At 44.3% G+C, this 19,221-nt stretch overlaps 1 long non-coding RNA gene across 1 annotated transcript in view; it reads right to left on the bottom strand.

The window, feature by feature from the left end:
- Positions 1 to 2,680: 2,680 nt before the first annotated feature.
- Positions 2,681 to 19,221, bottom strand: part of LOC141049043 (uncharacterized) — a 140,086-nt gene continuing 123,545 nt past the window's right edge. Inside the window, exons 2-3 of the long non-coding RNA XR_012220234.1 lie at positions 9,733 to 9,856; positions 2,681 to 3,376 (exon numbers count right to left, since the gene is read on the bottom strand). This is a non-coding gene — a long non-coding RNA (uncharacterized lncRNA). The remainder of the gene's footprint in view (positions 3,377 to 9,732; positions 9,857 to 19,221) is intronic.

The raw sequence follows: 19,221 nt of genomic DNA, 5'->3' as shown, positions 1-19,221 counted from the left end.
GGACTGGAGAGGTGCGAGGGTGTTAGCAGGGAGGCCACAAAAAAGGATGTTGCAATAGTCGAGACGGGTGATGATGAGGGCATGCACAAGCATTTTAGTAGAGCGAGGGTTGAGGAAGGGACAGATTCTGGAAATATTTTTGAGCTGGAGGCGGCAGGAGGTGGAGAGATCTTGCATGTGCGGTTTGAAGGACAGGGCAGAGTAAAGGGTTACTCCGAGGCAGTGGACCTCCGGTACGGGGGAAAGCATGATGTCATCAATTGTGATTGGTCAGGTAAGGAAGATTTGTGAGATGTGGTAAAGATGATCAGTTCAGATTTGTTCACATTCAATTTGATTAAGCGGGACGAGAATAAGGAAGATATAGCTGATAGACACTCTGGGATTTTGGAGAGCAGAGAGGTAGATCTGAGTGTCATCAGCATAAAGGTGGTACTGGAATCCATGGGACTTTATGAGTTGCCCCAGGCCAAGTGTATAGATTGAGAAGAGTAGGGGTCCTGGAACAGAGCCTTGGGGGACTCCAACAGAGAGAGTGTGGGATGAGGAGGTAGTGTGGGAGTGGGAGACGCTGAATGTGCGGCTGGAGAGGTATGAGGAGATCCAGGATAGGACAAGGTCTTGGATGCCAAAAGAACCTGTCTCTAATCTTCCCTTCATCTCTAAACTCCTGGAACGTCTGGTCCACTCCAGTCTTATCCGCTATCTCTTTGATAACTCTCTTCTCGACCCTCTCCAATCCGGTTTCCGCTCTTTACACTCTACTGCAACTGCCCTCACTAAAGTCTCAAATGATCTACTAACAGCTAAATCAAATGGTCATTACTCCATGCTAATTCTCTTGGATCTCTCTGCAGCATTAGACACTGTGGATCATCAGCTCCTCCTCACTATGCTCCATTCCATTTGCCTCAAGGACACCGTTCTCTCCTGGTTCTCCTCCTATCTCTCTGACCGCTCCTTTACTGTATCTTTTGCCGGTTCCTCCTCCTCTCACCTTCCCCTTACTGTTGGGGTTCCTCAAGGATCAGTCCTAGGCCCCCTCCTCTTCTCCTTGTACACTGCCCCTATTGGTCAAACAATCAGTAGATTTGGTTTCCAGTACCATCTCTATGCTGATGACACCCAATTGTATGCTTCTTCTCCTGACATCACGCCAGCCTTTCTAGAAAACACCGGCGATTGTCTAAACGCTGTGTCTAACATCATGTCCTCACTATATCTGAAACTGAACCTGTCAAAGACTGAACTCCTTGTGTTTCCTCCCTCTACTAATGTACCTATACCCGACATTGCCATTTCTGTGTGTGGTTCCACTATTACTCCCCAGCAACATGCCCTCTGTCTTGGGGTCATACTTGACTCTGAGCTTTCCTTTGCCCCCACATTCAATCAATGGCTCGCTCTTGTCATCTGCACCTCAAAAACATTTCTAGAATTCGACCTTTTCTTACTTTTGACTCTGCAAAAACTCTTACTGTTTCTCTTATTCAGTCTCGTCTCGACTATTGTAACTCTCTTCTAATTGGTCTCCCTCTTACCAAACTCTCACCTCTCCAATCTGTCTTGAATGCTGCAGCCAGGATCGTATTCCTCACCAATCGTTACACCAATGCCTCTACCTTGTGCCAGTCACTACACTGGCTACCCATCCACTCCAGAATTCAGTATAAACTTATTACCCTCACCCACAAAGCCCTCCATGGCTCAGCACCACCCTACATCTCTCTTGTTTCAGTATACCACCCTACCCGCGCCCTCCGTTTTGCTGATGACCTGAGGTTAGCATCCTCAATAATCAGAACCTCCCACTCCCATCTCCAAGACTTTACAAGTGCTGCGCCAATTCTTTGGAATGCACTTCCCAGGTCAATACAATTAGTCCCCAATCCCCACAATTTTAAGCGTGCCCTGAAAACGCATTTATTCAGACTGGCCTATTGCCTCAACACATTAACCTAATCTATCCCTGTGTGGCACAGCCAAAAGTTTTACCATAACCATGTTCCCCGCATCATGTTCCCACATGCTTTATGCATCCATTAGCCCTCTGTGTCTGTACTGTTACACACTTAACATTATGGCTGGTCCATACAATCAGGGCAACTGTTACCACCCACCTTTCGTGTCTACCTCTTTCCTCAAAGACTGTAAGCTTGCAAGCAGGGCCCTCATTCCTCTTGGTAATTGTTATAATCTATGTGATTATTGTTATGCTGTAATGTCTATTGTCTGTACAAATCCCCTCTGAAATGTAAAGTGCTGCGGAATGTCAGAGCTATAGAAATAAAATTTATTATTATTATTATTAACCCCTTCACCCCCAAGGGTGGTTTGCACGTTCATGACCGGGCCAATTTTTACAATTCTGACCACTGTACCTTTATGAGGTCATAACTCTGGAACGCTTCCATGGATCCCGGTGATTCTGACATTGTTTTCTCGTGACATATTGTACTTCATGATAGTGGTAAGATTTCATTCAAATAACTTGCGTTTATTTGTGAAAAAAACAGAAATTTGGCAAAAATTTTGAAAATTTTGCAATTTTCCAACTTTGAATTTTTATGCCCTTAAATCATGATAAGGAGAGAGTTAAATTAACCCTTCACGGTTGAGCCAGTGATTTCCAAATTATTCCAGTGTTGCTAGCAACTCAAATGACCACACGGAGACGGGGTCTATGTACGGGAGGATCGAGGCAGATCACTAAGCCCCTTTATTTTAGTCACATCTTTTATAATCTTTTGCTTAATTATGCAAGGTTCTCAAGTACCAATAGCATCATTTCACTTTATAAGCCAATAATATTGCAAGAAAACCGGAAACTACATATATATCCGTATCCAAATAGAAAGTAGTATAATGGCAAATTCAGAGCAATACACCCCCCCCCCCCCCGAGCCCCTTATCTTGCACCTGATGGAAACAGCCTGGTTTCATGACAGCCCATGCCAATTATAAAAAAAAATGTATCTTGCAGTAACAAAAATGAAGAAACGAAACCTTCACAGAAATGGAGAAGTGAAACTTAAGCTCTGATTTTAGTTTTAACCCTTCACAATCCCCCCTAGATAAAAATTTTTTAACACATATGCAGCATCAGAGGTGCTATCCCAAGCTAACAGCTTGAGGGGTACTGGTCTTCACATGACTGATGCCGTGTTACCAGTCATGGCTGTCGCGGCGCACCCGTCCCCCTGTATACTGCAGTTCACGAATAACAATTTTTGATGACGGTGGTGGAGATCTTTTGTAGGTAGCCATGTGCTTGGCTTCAACATCTTCATCAAGTAGCCTTTTGAGATCGGTACAGAAAAGAGCAGGGGCAACGATGCCTTTGGTATCATTATTAGCTGGCTTAGTGTAGAATTTCCTAATACATACAGAAATACACCAAAAAACAAGTTTTAGTATCACATATACAACAAGGATACAGGCAGCAATGTGTAACCAGGTCTGTAAGATCCCAGCTATCCAGCCTCCAATTCTCCTAAACCAATTGGCTGGATTGAGAAAGGAGAAAGTGTCTGACCACCAACTGTCCTTAGTACAATCATTATCTTTATCGTATTGATCTCTGAGTCATTGAATATCTAACTTTAACTTTTAACTTCTACCAATAATAATATGGAAATATGCGAAAAACTAAAACATTATGCCCCTTTATTTGCTATTGGCTTGTTGGGTGATGAGGAGAACTTGATAGGGACCGTCATACAAGGGTTCTAGTCCGTGCTTCCTGACATGCCTTTTCACGACGACCAAATCACCAGGCTTCAGGTTATGACAGGTGTCGGTTTCTGCTGAATCTGGAAGAGGAGAAGAAACTAGAGCATGGGTGTTAGCAAAATTTTTACTAAGCTGAATAACATATTGAACAGCACGGTCAGTTTCTTCTGATAACTGCTGGGGCTGGAAATTTGCAACTGGGGGCCTAGTACCAAACAATATCTCATATGGGGACAGGCCATGTTTTGCAATAGGGGTAGTACGAATGTGGTACAGTACAATGGGTAGGAGCTCCGGCCATGGAGCCGTAGTCTCCTGCATCATTTTGGTCAGTTGTCCCCTCAGTGTGCCATTCAACCTCTCAACTTTCCCACTGGATTGTGGGTGGTACGGAGTATGGAGGGCTACAGTGGATGCAAGCATTGTCAGAACTTCTTGGTACACATGAGAAGAAAAGGCCGGGCCTTGGTCACTTTCAACAACTTCTGGAACCCCATATCTGCATATGACTTCCATCACCAGTTTCTTCGCTGTGGTCTTTGTGGTCATGTTGGTAACGGGGAATGCTTCCGGCCAACTGGAGAACCGGGGCCCAGTAGAATTTTTGCACCAGTGCGAGGGCCTGATTCTTTCCTCGATGTGTAGGTCCATGTGCCCATATGGCAATAGCAGGGTACATCCGCTTAGGGAGACACACAAGTTGGTCCTTTTTCCAGAGACCATTATCCATTCGTGCCCCATCAGTCTTCCATTGCTTCACCTCTTCCTTTGGAGACATTCTCTGCATCGTCATTAAGCGGTCTCACGGGGTCCGACAGAAAACTTCAGTCTGTTGTAGATCATCAGGTTCTTGTAGGGTCAATGCTTCTGGTAACTGTTTACGCTGAGAGCGTGTGGTCACCATAGTTGGTATAGTTGGTTCAACGGGTAAGAGAGCGGCGGCTTTTGCTTGCATATCCGCAAATGTGTTGCCAACAGTCTGTGGACTGTTCCTAGGACCGTGCGCCTTAACTTTGATAATGGCCACCTGAGTAGGTAATTTGATCGAGTCCATGAGGGTTTTAACAGCTTCAGCATTTTTCACTGGGGTTCCGGCAGTAGTAATAAACCCTCGATTGGCCCATAGAGCCCCAAAATCGTGAGCAATACCAAATGCATACCGTGAGTCCGTGTATATATTAGGTCGTTTGTTCTTGGCCAAAGTACATGCAGTAGACAGAGCCTGCAGTTCTGCTTCTTGTGCTGACTGCGAGGGTGGGAGCGCAGCTGCGTGCACTACAGTGTCCTCTGTGGTAACAGCATATCACGTGTGGAATCTACCAAACTCGTCAGCATATCTTGAACCGTCCGTGTATAACACCAGATCAGGATTTGGGAGTGGGTTCTCACTGACATTTGGTGGAGTAGCTGTTTCTTCAGTCAAAAGTTGGGAACAATCATATTGGAGGTAATCCTCATCACTGCCATCTTTCCTTATAGTAGTTCATTATACCGTCTTTCAAGGCGTTGTAAAGGGGTTGCATTATGCGGGATGCATCCGGTATCCACTGACAACAATAAGTGCATAGTCCAAGAAAACGCTGGAGTTCAGTTTCATCTTTTGGGAAAGGAAGGGAGCTGACAGCTATTTTTCTTTCTTCTGCGAGGTGTCTGGCACCCTGAAGGAGATAGTGACCCAAGAATATCACTTGACCAAGGCAGAACTGAAGTCTCGAGGCCGAAACCCGACAGTTCAGTGCTGCCAGATACTTAAGGAGGTTAACAGTGGCAGAAATGGCATAAGACACCTGCTCATATTTTTTTTTTTGCAAACTGGTTGGGACTGTTTTGGGCCCCTTGTGGCATAACTGTCCATATTAACTGTCGTCCCTGATAAGTGAATTCAAATAGAAACTAGCAATCTGGAGTAACGGAATGCGTAAGATCAATAACTGTAAACCAAGCAGCATCCTGGGGTATTTGGGACAAAAGAGTATGTGGATTAGGCACCACTGGAGTTTCCAGAACAGTAGCGGCATTAACTGCCCGTAGGTCTTGCACCAGCCGGTACACAGGGGGCTGGCCAGGTGGGGTCTCTTTCTTAACGGGAAACAAGGGCGTATTACATGGAGAAACACAGGGTACCAGAGCACCGTTATCAAGTAACATTTGTATTTGTTCCTGAATGCCCCGCTCCTGATCATGTTTCAAAGGATATTGATGGACTTTGGGAGAAGGGGCACCAGGTTTGAGAAACACTTTTACTGGTTCTACAGGCATTTTCCCTATATCATTTGACCCTGTTGACCAAAGTTTAGATGGTATCTCTGAAAGGTATGGGGTGAGTCATTGATGCTCAGGCAATATTGGAGGTGGATCTGAGCCTATCAGGGCCATCATAACTGTAGGAAGGGCATGCAAAATACAGATTTCCTCACTGTCTTCATCTGCATAGGGGTTATGTAACGTAAGAACCATCCGACCATCATCTTGGAATTGTATTCTGGAGCGGAACTGTGATAACAAATCTACCCCCAGTAAATTTACTGGGCATGTGGGAGAGATTACAAACTGGGCAGTAACTTCGGGGAAGGGTCCCACAGAAATAGGGTTTATAAAAGTATATTAATTGGGTCTACCATCTACTCCGATCAAAACAGCAGGGGAATGACAATCTCCGATAGTGCTCGAGTCTGGCGCATCGCCAGAATTAGCAGGGAAGGGCTGAGGAGCAGGATTCCCAGTAGCTGAAGTCTGAGGGGGGGGCAGAGTTTGCTGTGTGCTCCAGTGATAAGAGATTGGCTGTGCACTTGCAACTGCGGTGGGGGCGAAGGGGGATATGGTGTGGGCTGAGATGGGAGGGGGTACTGAAGCAGCTGCAGCTGTTAGCTTGCTTTTTTTTTCTTTTTTTTTCTTTTTTTTTTCCCCAAATCACCACTTTTAACTATTTCCCTGACACATTAACCTCGATCTCAGTGTCGTCTCCGTTAATCACATTCTCTCCTGTACCACAACACTTTGTCTTTTTCACAGTGTTAGACAATTTTCCTTTTTCCACATAGCAATAAAAACAATCAGAATTCACTTCCTCTGTTCTTCCTAACACCTTCGTCACACAATTCATGTGCAACAAGTTCCACCCAAACATCAAACTCACCCTCAACTCTTCAAAATCCCAAATCCATTTTCTAGAACCTACAGTCAAGATCTAAGGTACATTCAGATCTGTTCAGACAATGAGGATAGAAAACTACAACTACTATCACGCCTATCCTCAAAAAGCCCTCTCTTGACCCATCCTCTGTATCCAGCTATCGCCCTATATCACTTCTCCCCTATGCCTCCAAGCTACTGGAACAACACGTCTACCTTGAACTGTCCTCCCATCTCTCTTCTTGCTCCTTCTTCGACCGCTTACAATCTGGCTTCCGGTCACACCACTCCACTGAAACTGCCCTTACTAAGGTCACCAATGACCTCTTAACCGCCAAGAGCAAGCGACACTACTCTGTCCTCCTCCTCCTGGACCTGTCGGCTGCCTTTGACACAGTGGACCATTCCCTATTACTACAGACCCTCTCATCTCTTGGCACAGACTTGGCCCTATCCTGGATCTCATCATACCTAACAGACCAGACATTCAGCGTCTCCCACTCACACACCACCTCCTCACCTCAGAGACCTCTGCTCTCTCTCCTCACCTCGCCCCCTATCCGTCGGAGTCCCGCAAGGTTCAGTCCTTGGACCCCTGCTCTTCTCCATCTATACCTTCGGCTTGGGACAGCTCATAGAATCTCATGGCTTTCAGTATCACCTCTATGCTGATGACACACAGATCTACATCTCTGGACAAGATATCACCTCCCTACTAACCAGAATCCCTCAATGTCTGACTGCTATTACATCCTTCTTCTCCGCTAGATTTCTGAAACTTAACATGGACAAAACAGAATTCATCATCTTTCCCCCATCTCACGTGACCCCCCCCAACGAACCTATCCATTACAGTAAATGGCTGCCCACTCTCCCCAGTCCCACAAGCTCGCTGCCTCGGAGTAATCCTTGATGCTGATCTCTCCTTCAAACCACATATCCAAGCCCTTTCCACTTCCTGCCGACTTCAACTCAAAAATATTTCACGAATCCGTTCATTCCTCAACCAAGAATCTGCAAAAACCCTAGTCCATGCCCTCATCATCTCTCGCCTTAACTACTGCAAACTCCTGCTCTGTGGCCTCCCCTCAAACACTCTCGCACCCCTCCAATCTATTCTAAACTCTGCTGCCCGACTAATCCACCTGTCCCCCTGCTATTCCCCAGCTTCTCCCCTCTGTCAATCCCTTCACTGGCTCCCCATTACCCAAAGACTCCAGTTCAAAACCCTAACCATGACATACAAAGCCATCCACAACCTGTCTCCTCCATACATCTGTGACCTCGTCTCCCGGTACTTTCCTGCACGCAACCTCCGATCCTCACAAGATCTCCTTCTCTACTCCCCTCTTATCTCCTCTTCCCACAATCGCATACAAGATTTCTCTCGCGCATCACCCTATTCCACAGAGACCACAGACTGAAAGCAATATTCCCGGAACTGCCACTTCTCTCCTACAAACAGCCTCCCAACCTAAAGAATATCCTTGTCAGAAGTACCCTCACATCACCTTCAGAGACAGGCACAGTCCCTATAACAGTAAGAAATGCAAGACCTGCCCCCACATATCACCAACAGATAAAGTCCCCATACCCAACACAAATCAGGACTATAAGATCATGGACTCTTTCTCATGTCCATCCTTCAATGTCGTGTACATGACACAGTGTACAAGGTGCAATGCAGGGACATACATCGGGGAAACTAAGCAAAAGCTACAAACAAGGATGAATCTGCACAGACATACGATAAAGACTGAGCTGGACACACCTGTAGGGATACACTTCTCTAGACCTGGACACAGCTTGGCAGATCTAAAAGTCCTAATATTGAAAGGTCATTTTTTCATTTTTTTTAATAGTGCCAGAGAAAAGAAGATTTGGGAGTTTAAATTTATAAATATGTTCCAATCGCTAACAATAGGACTGAATTTGACACCTGGGTTCATGACTCATTTCATGGACACAGTTCACACCTCCACAAGAAGGTCTTCAGATCTCTAATAGAACACTTGGTCCTCATCTGCATGTGTAACAAAAACCTTAATTTGATTTCCTTGGCATGTCTATAGCTAGCATCATCTCATGTCCTGTTGTAATTCCTATTTAAATGTTGCCATCTTTTCTCAGTGACTCACTTGTAATCTAGCCTGATGAAGGGGCCGCCTGAGCCCTGAAAGCTTGCTTGCAAATATAATTTCTCTGGTTAGCCAATAAAGGTATCACACCTTGAATAATTACATCTATTTTTCTGGCTAACACGGTACCACAATTTTATTTTGTATTATACATGTGCCAAGCCACAAAATTCTTCTTTGCCTTCCACAGATTCTCTCATTTACAGCTAAATACCCTTACTTCAATTGTGCACAATACTGGAGCGGCCGTCTCAGTTTGTTCCACCGGGTCAATAATCCCCCTCTGGGATTGCCCAAAATTCGTGGTACTCAGTGAAAGGAGGAGGGCGTCTCACACTCTCCCTCCGGACACCTCTGGTTATATCTATCTATCTGAGTTACGTACAAACACGGGGAGAACATACAAACTCCTTGCAGATGTTGTCCTTGGTGGGATTCGAACCCAGGACCCCAGCGCTGCAAGGCTGCAGCGCTAACCACTGAGCCACCGTGCACTAACAGTGAATTCAGGAATTCAGGATATTTTGACTATAAAGAGCCACAATCACTGGTCAATCCGGGGTGTCCGTCCCTTATGAGGTACGGTTCGAGCACTGGGCCCCCAACGGGACTAAACCTCTATATGATTCCACCCATGAATCACCCCACCACGGGGACAAACCTCAGATCCTCTTTGCAGCAACAAGCACCACACCAACGGTCAGTCTGAACAGTATAACTGCCAACTTACCGTGATTGTGGGGGGTGATCAGTCCCAATTTTCCAACACCTGTGTCCGCTCCGAGGGTCCTTTGTCTTGTTGTCCTCTGGGGGCAGAGGCGTCCCTGTTCGGGGGCCCCACGTTGCGCGCCAAGCTGATAAAGGAGAGAGTTAAATTAACCCTTCACGGTTGAGCCAGTGATTTCCAAATTATTCCAGTGTTGCTAGCAACTCAAATGACCACACGGAGACGGGGTCTCTGTACGGGAGGATCGAGGCAGATCACTAAGCCCCTTTATTTTAGTCACATCTTTTATAATCTTTTGCTTAATTATGCAAGGTTCTCAAGTACCAATAGCATCATTTCACTTTATAAGCCAATAATATTGCAAGAAAACCGGAAACTACATATATATCCGTATCCAAATAGAAAGTAGTATAATGGCATATTCAGAGCAATACACTCCCTTCCCCCCCTCCCCCGAGCCCCTTATCTTGCACCTGATGGAAACAGCCTGGTTTCATGACAGCCCATGCCAATTATAAAAAAAATTTATCTTGCAGTAACAAAAATGAAGAAACGAAACCTTCACAGAAATGGAGAAGCGAAACTTAAGCTCTGATTTTAGTTTTAACCCTTCACAATCACACAGATATGGCACACAAAAAACTTGATAAGTAGCATTTCCCACATGTTTACTTTACATCAGCACAATTTTGGAACCAAAATTTTTTTTTGTTAGGAAGTTATAAGGGTTAAAAATTGACCAGCGATTTCTCATTTTTGCAACACCATTTTATTTTTACGGACCACATCACATTTGAAGCCACTTTGAGGGGTCTAGAAAATACCTAAAAAGTGACACCATTCTTAAAACTGCACCCCTCAAGGTGCTCAAAACCACATTCAAGAAGTTTATTAACCCTTTAGGTGCGTCACAGGAATTTTTTTGAATATTTAAAAAAAAATGAACATCTAACTTTTTTTCACAAAAAAAATACTTCAGGTTCAATTTTTTTTACTTTACCAAGGGTAACAGGAGAAATTGGACAGCAAAAGTTATTGTGCAATTTGTCCTGAGTATGCTGATACCTGATATGTGGGGAGGAACCACTGTTTCGGTGCATGGCAGACCTCAGAAGGGAAGGAGCGCCGTTTGACTTTTTCAATGCAAAATTGGCTGGAATTCAGATCGGATGCCATGTCACGTTTGGAGAGCCCCTGATGTACCTAAACAGTGGAAACCCCCCACAAGTGACCCCATTTTGGAAACTAGACCCCCCCAAGGAACTTATCTAGATATGTGGTGAGAACTTTGAACCCACAAGGGCTTCACAGAAGTTTATAACGTACAGCGGTACAATTAAAAAATCATATTTTTTCCACAAAATGATCTTTTCACCCCCAATTTTTATTTTCCCAAGGGTAACTGGACCCTAAAAGTTATTATGCAATTTGTCCTGAGTACGCTGATACCCCACATGTGGGGGTAAACCACTATTTGGGCGCATGGCAAAGCTCGGAAGGGAAGCAGCGCCATTTGACTTTTTGGCTGGAATTGAGATCGGACACCATGTCGCGATTGGAAAACCCCTGATGTACCAAAACAGTGGAAACCCCCCACAAATGACACCATTTTGGAAACTAGACCCCCCAAGGAAGGGAAGTAGTGACGTTTTGGAATGCAGACTTTGATGGAATGGTCTGCGGGTGTCATGTTGCCTTTGGAGAGCCCCTAATGTACCTAAACAGTGGAAAGCCCCACAAATGACCCCATTTTGGAAACTAGACCCCCTAAGGAACTTATCTAGATGTGTGGTGAGCACTTTGAACCCCCAAGGGCTTCACAGAAGTTTATAATGCCCGGGCATGAAAATAAAAAAATCGTATTTTTTCCACAAACATGATCAATTAGTCCCCAATTTTTTTTATTTTCCCAAGGGTAAAAGTAGAAATTGAACCCCAAAAGTTGTTGTCCAATTGTCCTGAGTACGCTGACACCCCATATGTGGGAGAAAACTACTGTATGCACACACGTCGGGGCTCGGAAGGGAAGTAGTGACGTTTCGGAATGCAGACTTTGATGGAATGGTCTGCGGGTGTCATGTGCGTTTGGAGAGCCTCTGATGTACCTAAACTATTGAAACTCCCCACAAGTGACCCCATTTTTGACACTAGACCCCCACGGAACTTATCTAGATGTGTGATGAGCACTTTGAACCCCCAAGTGCTTCACAGAAGTTTATAATGCTCGGGCGTGAAAATAAAAAAATCATTTTTTTCCACAAAAATGATATTTTTGCCCCCGATTTTTTGTTTTCATAAGGGTAACAGGAGAAATTGGACCCCAAAAGTTGTTTTGCAATTTGTCCTGAGTAGGCTGATACCCTACATGTGGGGGTAAAACACTGTTTGGGCGCATGGCAGAGCTTGGAAGGGAAGGAGCACCATTTGACTTTTTCAACTCAGAATTGGCTGGAATTGAGATCAGACGCCATGTTGCATTTGGAGAGCACCTGATGTGCCCAAACAGTGGAAACCCCCCAATTCTAACTCCAACCCGAACCACAACACACCCCTAACCCTAATCTCAGCCCTAACCCTAGCCCTAGCCCTAACCCTAATGGGAAAATGGAAATAAATACATTTTTTTTATTTTATTATTTTTCCCTAACTAAGGGGGTGATAACGGGGGGTTTGATTTACTATTTCTGGCGGTTTTTATTTTTGGCAGCTGTCATACGCTAAAAGACGCTTTTTATTGTAAAAATAGTTTTTGCATCACCACATATTGAGAGCTATAATTTTTCCGTATTTTGACCCACCGAGTCATGTGAGGTCTTATTTTTTGCGGGACGAGTTGACGTTTTTATTAGTTACATTTTCGGGCATGTGACATTTTTTGATCACTTTTTATTCTGATTTTTGGGACGCAGAATGAACAAAAAACAGCGTTTCATGAATTTCTTTTGGGGGGGTGCGTTTACACCGTTCCGTGTGCGGTAAAATTGATAAAGCGGTTTTATTCTTCGGGTCAGTACGGTTACAGTGATCATTTAGGTTATTTTTTTATATTTTGGCGGTTTTATGCAATGAAAATTATTTTTGCATCGCTTTATTCTGCGAGCTATAAAACTTTTTTAATTTTTCGCTGATGATGCTGTATGGCGGCTCATTTTTTGTGGGACAAGATGACGTATTCAGTGGTACCATGGATATTTATATGCGTCTTTTTGATCGCGCGTTATTGCACTTTTTGTTTGGCGGTATGATAATAAATCATTATTTTTTGCTTCATTTTTTATTTTTTAAGGGGTTCGCTAAAGGGGTTAACTAATGGGACAGTTTTATAGGGCGGGTCGTTACGGACGCGGCGATACCTAATATGTGTACTTTTATTGTTTGTTTTTTTAATTTAAAAAAAAATGGATTTATTGGGGGAATTTATATTTTTTTTCTAATTTATTTGGCGATTTTTAAAAAAATTATTTTAACACATTTTTTTTTTAACTTTATTACATTATTACAGATCACTGATCTGTCACATCACAGATCACTGTGACAGATCAGCGATCTGTCACAGGCACTGCTGCAGACTTCCTCATGCCGGCGCTTTGCAGGCAATGAGGAAGCCGGCTCCCTGCAGGCCCCTGAAGGCCCCCGCTGTCATCTTGGATTCGGGGGCCTGCAGGGAAAGAGCCCCCCACAGCAGTGCTGCACATTGCGCTGCCGTGGGGGTCTCAGGGAAGCACGGAGAGAGCCCCCTCCCTGCCGATGCTTCCCTTTAACCCCCGGTACACTGCGATCATGTTTGATCGCGGTGTGCAAGGGGTTAATGTGTCGGGGCGGTCCTTGACCGCCCCTGACACATTGTGCCGGGTGTCATCTGTGATAATCAGCTGACACCCGGCCACGATCAGCGGCGCTCACCACGTGGGCGCCGCTGATCGCGCTAGACGTACTATCCCGTCCATGGGCATAGGGGCCCGGGTCCCATGGACGGGATAGTACGTCTGATGTCAGAAAGGGGTTAAAGAAAGAGAGGATCTGTAGTAGGAGGCAGTGGTCAACTGTGTCGAAGGCAGAGGACAGGTCTAGAAGGAGGAGTATAGAGTATTGTCCGTTCGCTTTGGCTGTAAGTAGGTCGTTAGTAATTTTGGTTAGGGCTGTCTCAGTGGAGTGATGGGGCGGAAACCAGATTGCAGATTGTCAAAGAGCAGGTTAGATGAGAGATGGGAGGAAAGTTCAGAGGGGATGTGCTGCTCCAGGAGTTTGGAAGCGAATAGGAGCAGCGATACTGGGCGATAGCTGGACATAGCGGTTGGGTCGAGGGTTGGCTTTTTGAAGATAGGCGTGATTGTAGCATGTTTGAAAGCAGAAGGGGAGGTACAGGAAGTAAGTGATAGGTTGAAGAAGTGGGTTAGAGATGGGATAAGAGTGGTGGTGATGTTGGGGAGGAGGTTGGATGGGATGGGGTCAAGTGCACAAGTGGTGAGGTGAGATTTGGAGAGAAGGTGAGCAAGCTCCCCTTCAGTGATGTTGGATAAGGAGGTTATGGGGTTTGGGCATTGGTCTGGTATACAAAGGGGTTGTGGTGGTTGAATAATAAAGACTTGCCGTGTTTGGTCTATCTTGTTTTTGAAGTGCATGGTGAAGTCCTCAGCAGAGATTAGGGAAGTTGGAGGGGGCAGTGGTGGGTGGAGGAGGGAGTTAAAAGTATTGAACCACTGTTTAGGGTTGTGGGATAAGGAAGAAACAAGGGATGTAAAGTAGGCCTGTTCAGCAGAGGTGAGAGCTGATTTGAATGCATGTTGCTTGTTTGAGTGCAGTGTAGTCGTCTTGGGAATGTGTTTTCTTCAGCGCCGTTCAGCAATTCTGGATGCTTGCTGAAGCTTTTTAGTGGTGTTACTGTGCCAGGGTTGTCTATAGATTCGTCACACTCTGTTATGCATGACAGGGGCAACTGAGTCGATGGCTGATGCAAGAGTGGCATTGTAGAAACTAGTGGCAGTGTGTGTCATGGAGTGAGGATATGGAGGACAGTGGTAGGATAGAGTCAGAGAGTGTGTGAGTGTCTAGATGTGCAAGGTTTCTGCGGGGGTGCGCGTGTTGCTGGACATGGGTGACAGGTGAGGAGGACAGGGATGAGAAAGTGAGTAGATGGTGGTCAGATAGAGGGAGAGGGGAGGTTGTGAAGTTAGATAGGGAGCAGAGACGAGTGAAGACCAGGTCTAATGTGTGTCCGTCTGTGTGGGTGGCTGAGGAGGACCACTGAGTAAGTCCAAAGGAAGAAGTAAGGGACAGGAGTTTGGAAGCTGCTGACTGGTGGGTGTCAATGGGGATGTTGAAGTCACCCATGATGATGGTGGGAATGCCATCAGAGAGGAAGTTAAGGAGCCAGGTAGAGAATTGGTCAATGAAGGTAGTGGTCGGGCCCGGAGGTTGGTATATGACAGCCACTTGGAGGTTGGAGGGAGAGTAGATGCGGACCGAGTGGACTTCAAAAGAGGGTAGGACAAGGGAGGGAAGAGGTGGGATTGGGATGAAGGTGCAGTTGGAAGAAAGGAGAAGGCCCACTCCTCCACCTTGTCTGTTGCCAGGGCAAGGAGTGTGGGTGAATTGGAGGCCGCCATAGCATAGTGCAGCATGAGAGGCGGTGTCAGAGGGTGTCTGCCATGTTTCAGTGAGGCCAAGGAAGGAAAAATTGCGAGAGGTAAAGAGGTCGTGAATCACATGGAGTTTATTGCAGACGGAGCAGGCATTCCAGAGTAATCCAGAGAGAGAGCAGGGTGGTGGGCATCAAAGGCACGGATTTGAGGTTGGAAAGATTTCGGGTGTTGGATTGGGGGTGACAGAAGGGGGTAATAATTGAAGGTATGAGCTGTGGGGGTCCAGGATTAGGAGATATGTCGCCAGCAGTGAGAAGCAGAGAGAGGCAGAGCAGGTGGGAGGAGGAGAGTGGGAGATGTGTTTTGTGTGCTATTAGGAGCGATCTGAAGTTGAGAAGCAAGTCAGCGGAGGAGGTCAGGTAGGGAGGCAAAAGGGAAGGAGAGATTACACTGGTCAACAGCATTTTTGGTGCCAAAGATATTTCATCGAATTTAGGGTATTTTTGGGGTGCTGATTCTGAATATGTCATCAGTTTTGCCAGATTGGCTCAAGTTTTTGAGATTTTTGGTATCTTATTTATAGCACTTGTTGGTAAATGCGACGCATCATCTCATTAATTTCTTTGGATTAGTACTTGAACTGAGCAGTTCTCAATATAGTTTTGTGTTAATTAGTGTTCTAAAAGTTTGTTCATAGCTTGATTTTTGCACTAACTTTATGTTGTTGTCTGTTTTCCAGTGAAAAGCATGAACTCATCAAGAAGAAGTTGTCTTAACGATCCAGACTCATTCTGTTACATTTGTGGTGAATACACACTGCCAAAACATAGAAGAAACATAACAGACTTCGTAAAAAAAGTGTATTTTGCCTATTTTGGGGTTATGCTTGGGGACCAAGACAAGTTTTGGGCACCACACATAGTGTGCAAAGCATGTATCGAATTATTACGAAAATGGAGCAAAGGACAAAGAAAAAGCTTCAAATTTGGTGTTCCAATGGTGTGGAGAGAGCCAAAAAATCATCATGATGACTGTTATTTATGGTAAACACAGGTACAGGCACATCTTCACAATGAGGGACAGGCCTTCTTGCAGATTCCATGTTACTCCCATTTTCGTTTCTTATGCTTATTGAATCCTTGCACTTGCACTGCACAGAAATAACAGTCATCATGATGATTTTTTGGCTCTCTCCACACCATTGGAACACCAAATTTGAAGCTTTTTCTTTGTCCTTTGCTCCATTTTCGTAATAATTCGATACATGCTTTGCACACTATGTGTGGTGCCCAAAACTTGTCTTGGTCCCCAAGCATAACCCCAAAATAGGCAAAATACACTTTTTTTACGAAGTCTGTTATGTTTCTTCTATGTTTTGGCAGTGTATATTCACCACAAATGTAACAGAATGAGTCTGGATCGTTAAGACAACTTCTTCATGATGAGTTCATGCTTTTCACTGGAAAACAGACAACAACATAAAGTTAGTGCAAAAATCAAGCTATGAACAAACTTTTAGAACACTAATTAACACAAAACTATATTGATAACTGCTCAGTTCAAGTACTAATCCAAAGAAATTAATGAGATGATGCGTCGCATTTACCAACAAGTGCTATAAATAAGATACCAAAAATCTCAAAAACTTGAGCCAATCTGGCAAAACTGATGACATATTCAGAATCAGCACCCCAAAAATACCCCAAATTCATTAAAATATTTTGGACACCAGAAAAAAAATTTTTTTTCGTTGACCTGTGTTATTACTTGGTTAGAGGGTGCTGGGGCCTGTGGATAGCGAAGGAGAGTCAGGAGTAATGGAGGCAAAACTATTAGAGCATATTTCAGCATGGTGAGAGTAAGTGTAGAGCTAACATAAAGACATTTTGTATGTTTAACCCCTTCACCCCCAAGGGTGGTTTGCACGTTCATGACCGGGCCAATTTTTACAATTCTGACCACTGTACCTTTATGAGGTCATAACTCTGGAACACTTCCATTGATCCCAGTGATTCTGACATTGTTTTCTCGTGACATATTGTACTTCATGGTAGTGGTAAAATTTCATTCAAATAACTTGCGTTTATTTGTGAAAAAAATGGAAATTTGGCAAAAATTTTGAAAATTTCGCAATTTTCCAACGTTGAATTTTTATGCCCTTAAATCACAGAGATACGGCACACAAAAAACTTGATAAGTAACATTTCCCACATGTTTACTTTACATCAGCACAATTTTGGAACCAAAATTTTTTTTTGTTAGGAAGTTATAAGGGTTAAAAGTTGACCAGCGATTTCTCATTTTTACAACACCATTTTATTTTTAGGACCACATCACATTTGAAGCCACTTTGAGGGGTCTATATGATAGAAAATACCCAAAAGTGACACCATTCTAAAAACTGAACCCCTTAAGGTGCTCAAAACCACATTCAAGAAGTTTATTAACCCATTAGGTGCGTCAAAGGAATTTTTTTGAATATTTAAAAAGAAATGAACATCTAACTTTTTTTCACAAAAAAAATACTTCAGGTTCAATTTTTTTTATTTTACCAAGGGTAACAGGAGGAATTAGACTGCAAAAGTTATTGTGCAATTTGTCCTGAGTACGCCGATACCTGATTTGTGGGGGGAACGACTGTTTCGGCGCATGGCAGTGCTCAGAATGGAAGGAGCGCCGTTTGACTTTTTCAATGCAAAATTGGCTGGAATTCAGATCGGACGCCATGTCACGTTTGGAGAGTCCCTGATGTACCTAAACAGTGGAAACCCCCTACAAGTGACACCATTTTGGAAACTAGACCCCCCAAGGAACTTATCTAGATATGTGGTGAGCACTTTGACCCCCCCAGTGCTTCACAGAAGTTTATAACGCTCGGGCGTGAAAATAAAAAATTCGTATTTTTTCCACAAACATGATCTTTTAGTCACCATTTTTTTATTTTCCCAAGGGTACCAGGAGAAATTGAACCCCAAAAGTTGTTGTCCAATTTGTCCTGAGTATGCTGATACCCCATATGTGGGTGAAAACTACTGTATGGGCACACGTCAGGGCTCGGAAGGGAAGTAGTGACGTTTTGGTATGCAGACTTTGATGGAATGGTCTGCGGGTGTCATGTTGCCTTTGGAGAGTCCCTAATGTACCTAAACAGTGGAAACCCCCCACAAATGACCCCATTTTGAAAACTAGACCCACTAAGGAACTTATCTAGATGTGAGGTGAGCACTTTGAACCCCCAAGGTCTTCACAGAAGTTTATAATGCCAGGGCATGAAAATAAAAAAATCGTATTTTTTCCAGAAACATGATCAATTAGTCCGCAATTTTTTCATTTTCCCAAGGGTAACAGGAGAAATTGGACCCCAAAAGTTGTTGTCCAATTTGGCCTGAGTACGCTGACACCCCATATGTGGGAGAAAACTACTGTATGGACACACGTCGGGGCTCGGAAGGGAAGCAGTGACGTTTTGGAATGCAGACTTTGATGGAATGGTCTGCGGGTGTCATGTGCGTTTGGAGAGCCCCTGATGTACCTAAACTATTGAAACTCCCCACAAGTGACCCCATTTTGGACACTAGACCCCCCACGGAACTTATCTAGATGTGTGGTGAGCACTTTGAACCCCCAAGTGCTTCACAGAAGTTTATAACACTCGGACGTGAAAATAAAAAAATAATTTTTTTCCACAAAAATGATATTTTTGCCCCCAATTTTTTATTTTCCTAAGGGTAACAGGAGAAATTGGACCCCAAAAATTTTTTTTTCAATTTGTCCTGAGTAGGCTGATACCCTACATGTGGGGGTAAAACACTGTTTGGGCGCATGGCAGAGCTTGGAAGGGAAGGAGCACCATTTGACTTTTTCAACTCAGAATTGGCTGGAATTGAGATCAGACGCCATGTTGCATTTG

Source organism: Dendrobates tinctorius, unplaced genomic scaffold, assembly GCF_039654945.1.
Source record: "Dendrobates tinctorius isolate UK_male_01 unplaced genomic scaffold, ASM3965494v1 ptg000140l, whole genome shotgun sequence".
Taxonomy (NCBI): domain Eukaryota; kingdom Metazoa; phylum Chordata; class Amphibia; order Anura; family Dendrobatidae; genus Dendrobates; species Dendrobates tinctorius.
This window is presented reverse-complemented; position numbering and strand designations above follow the sequence as displayed.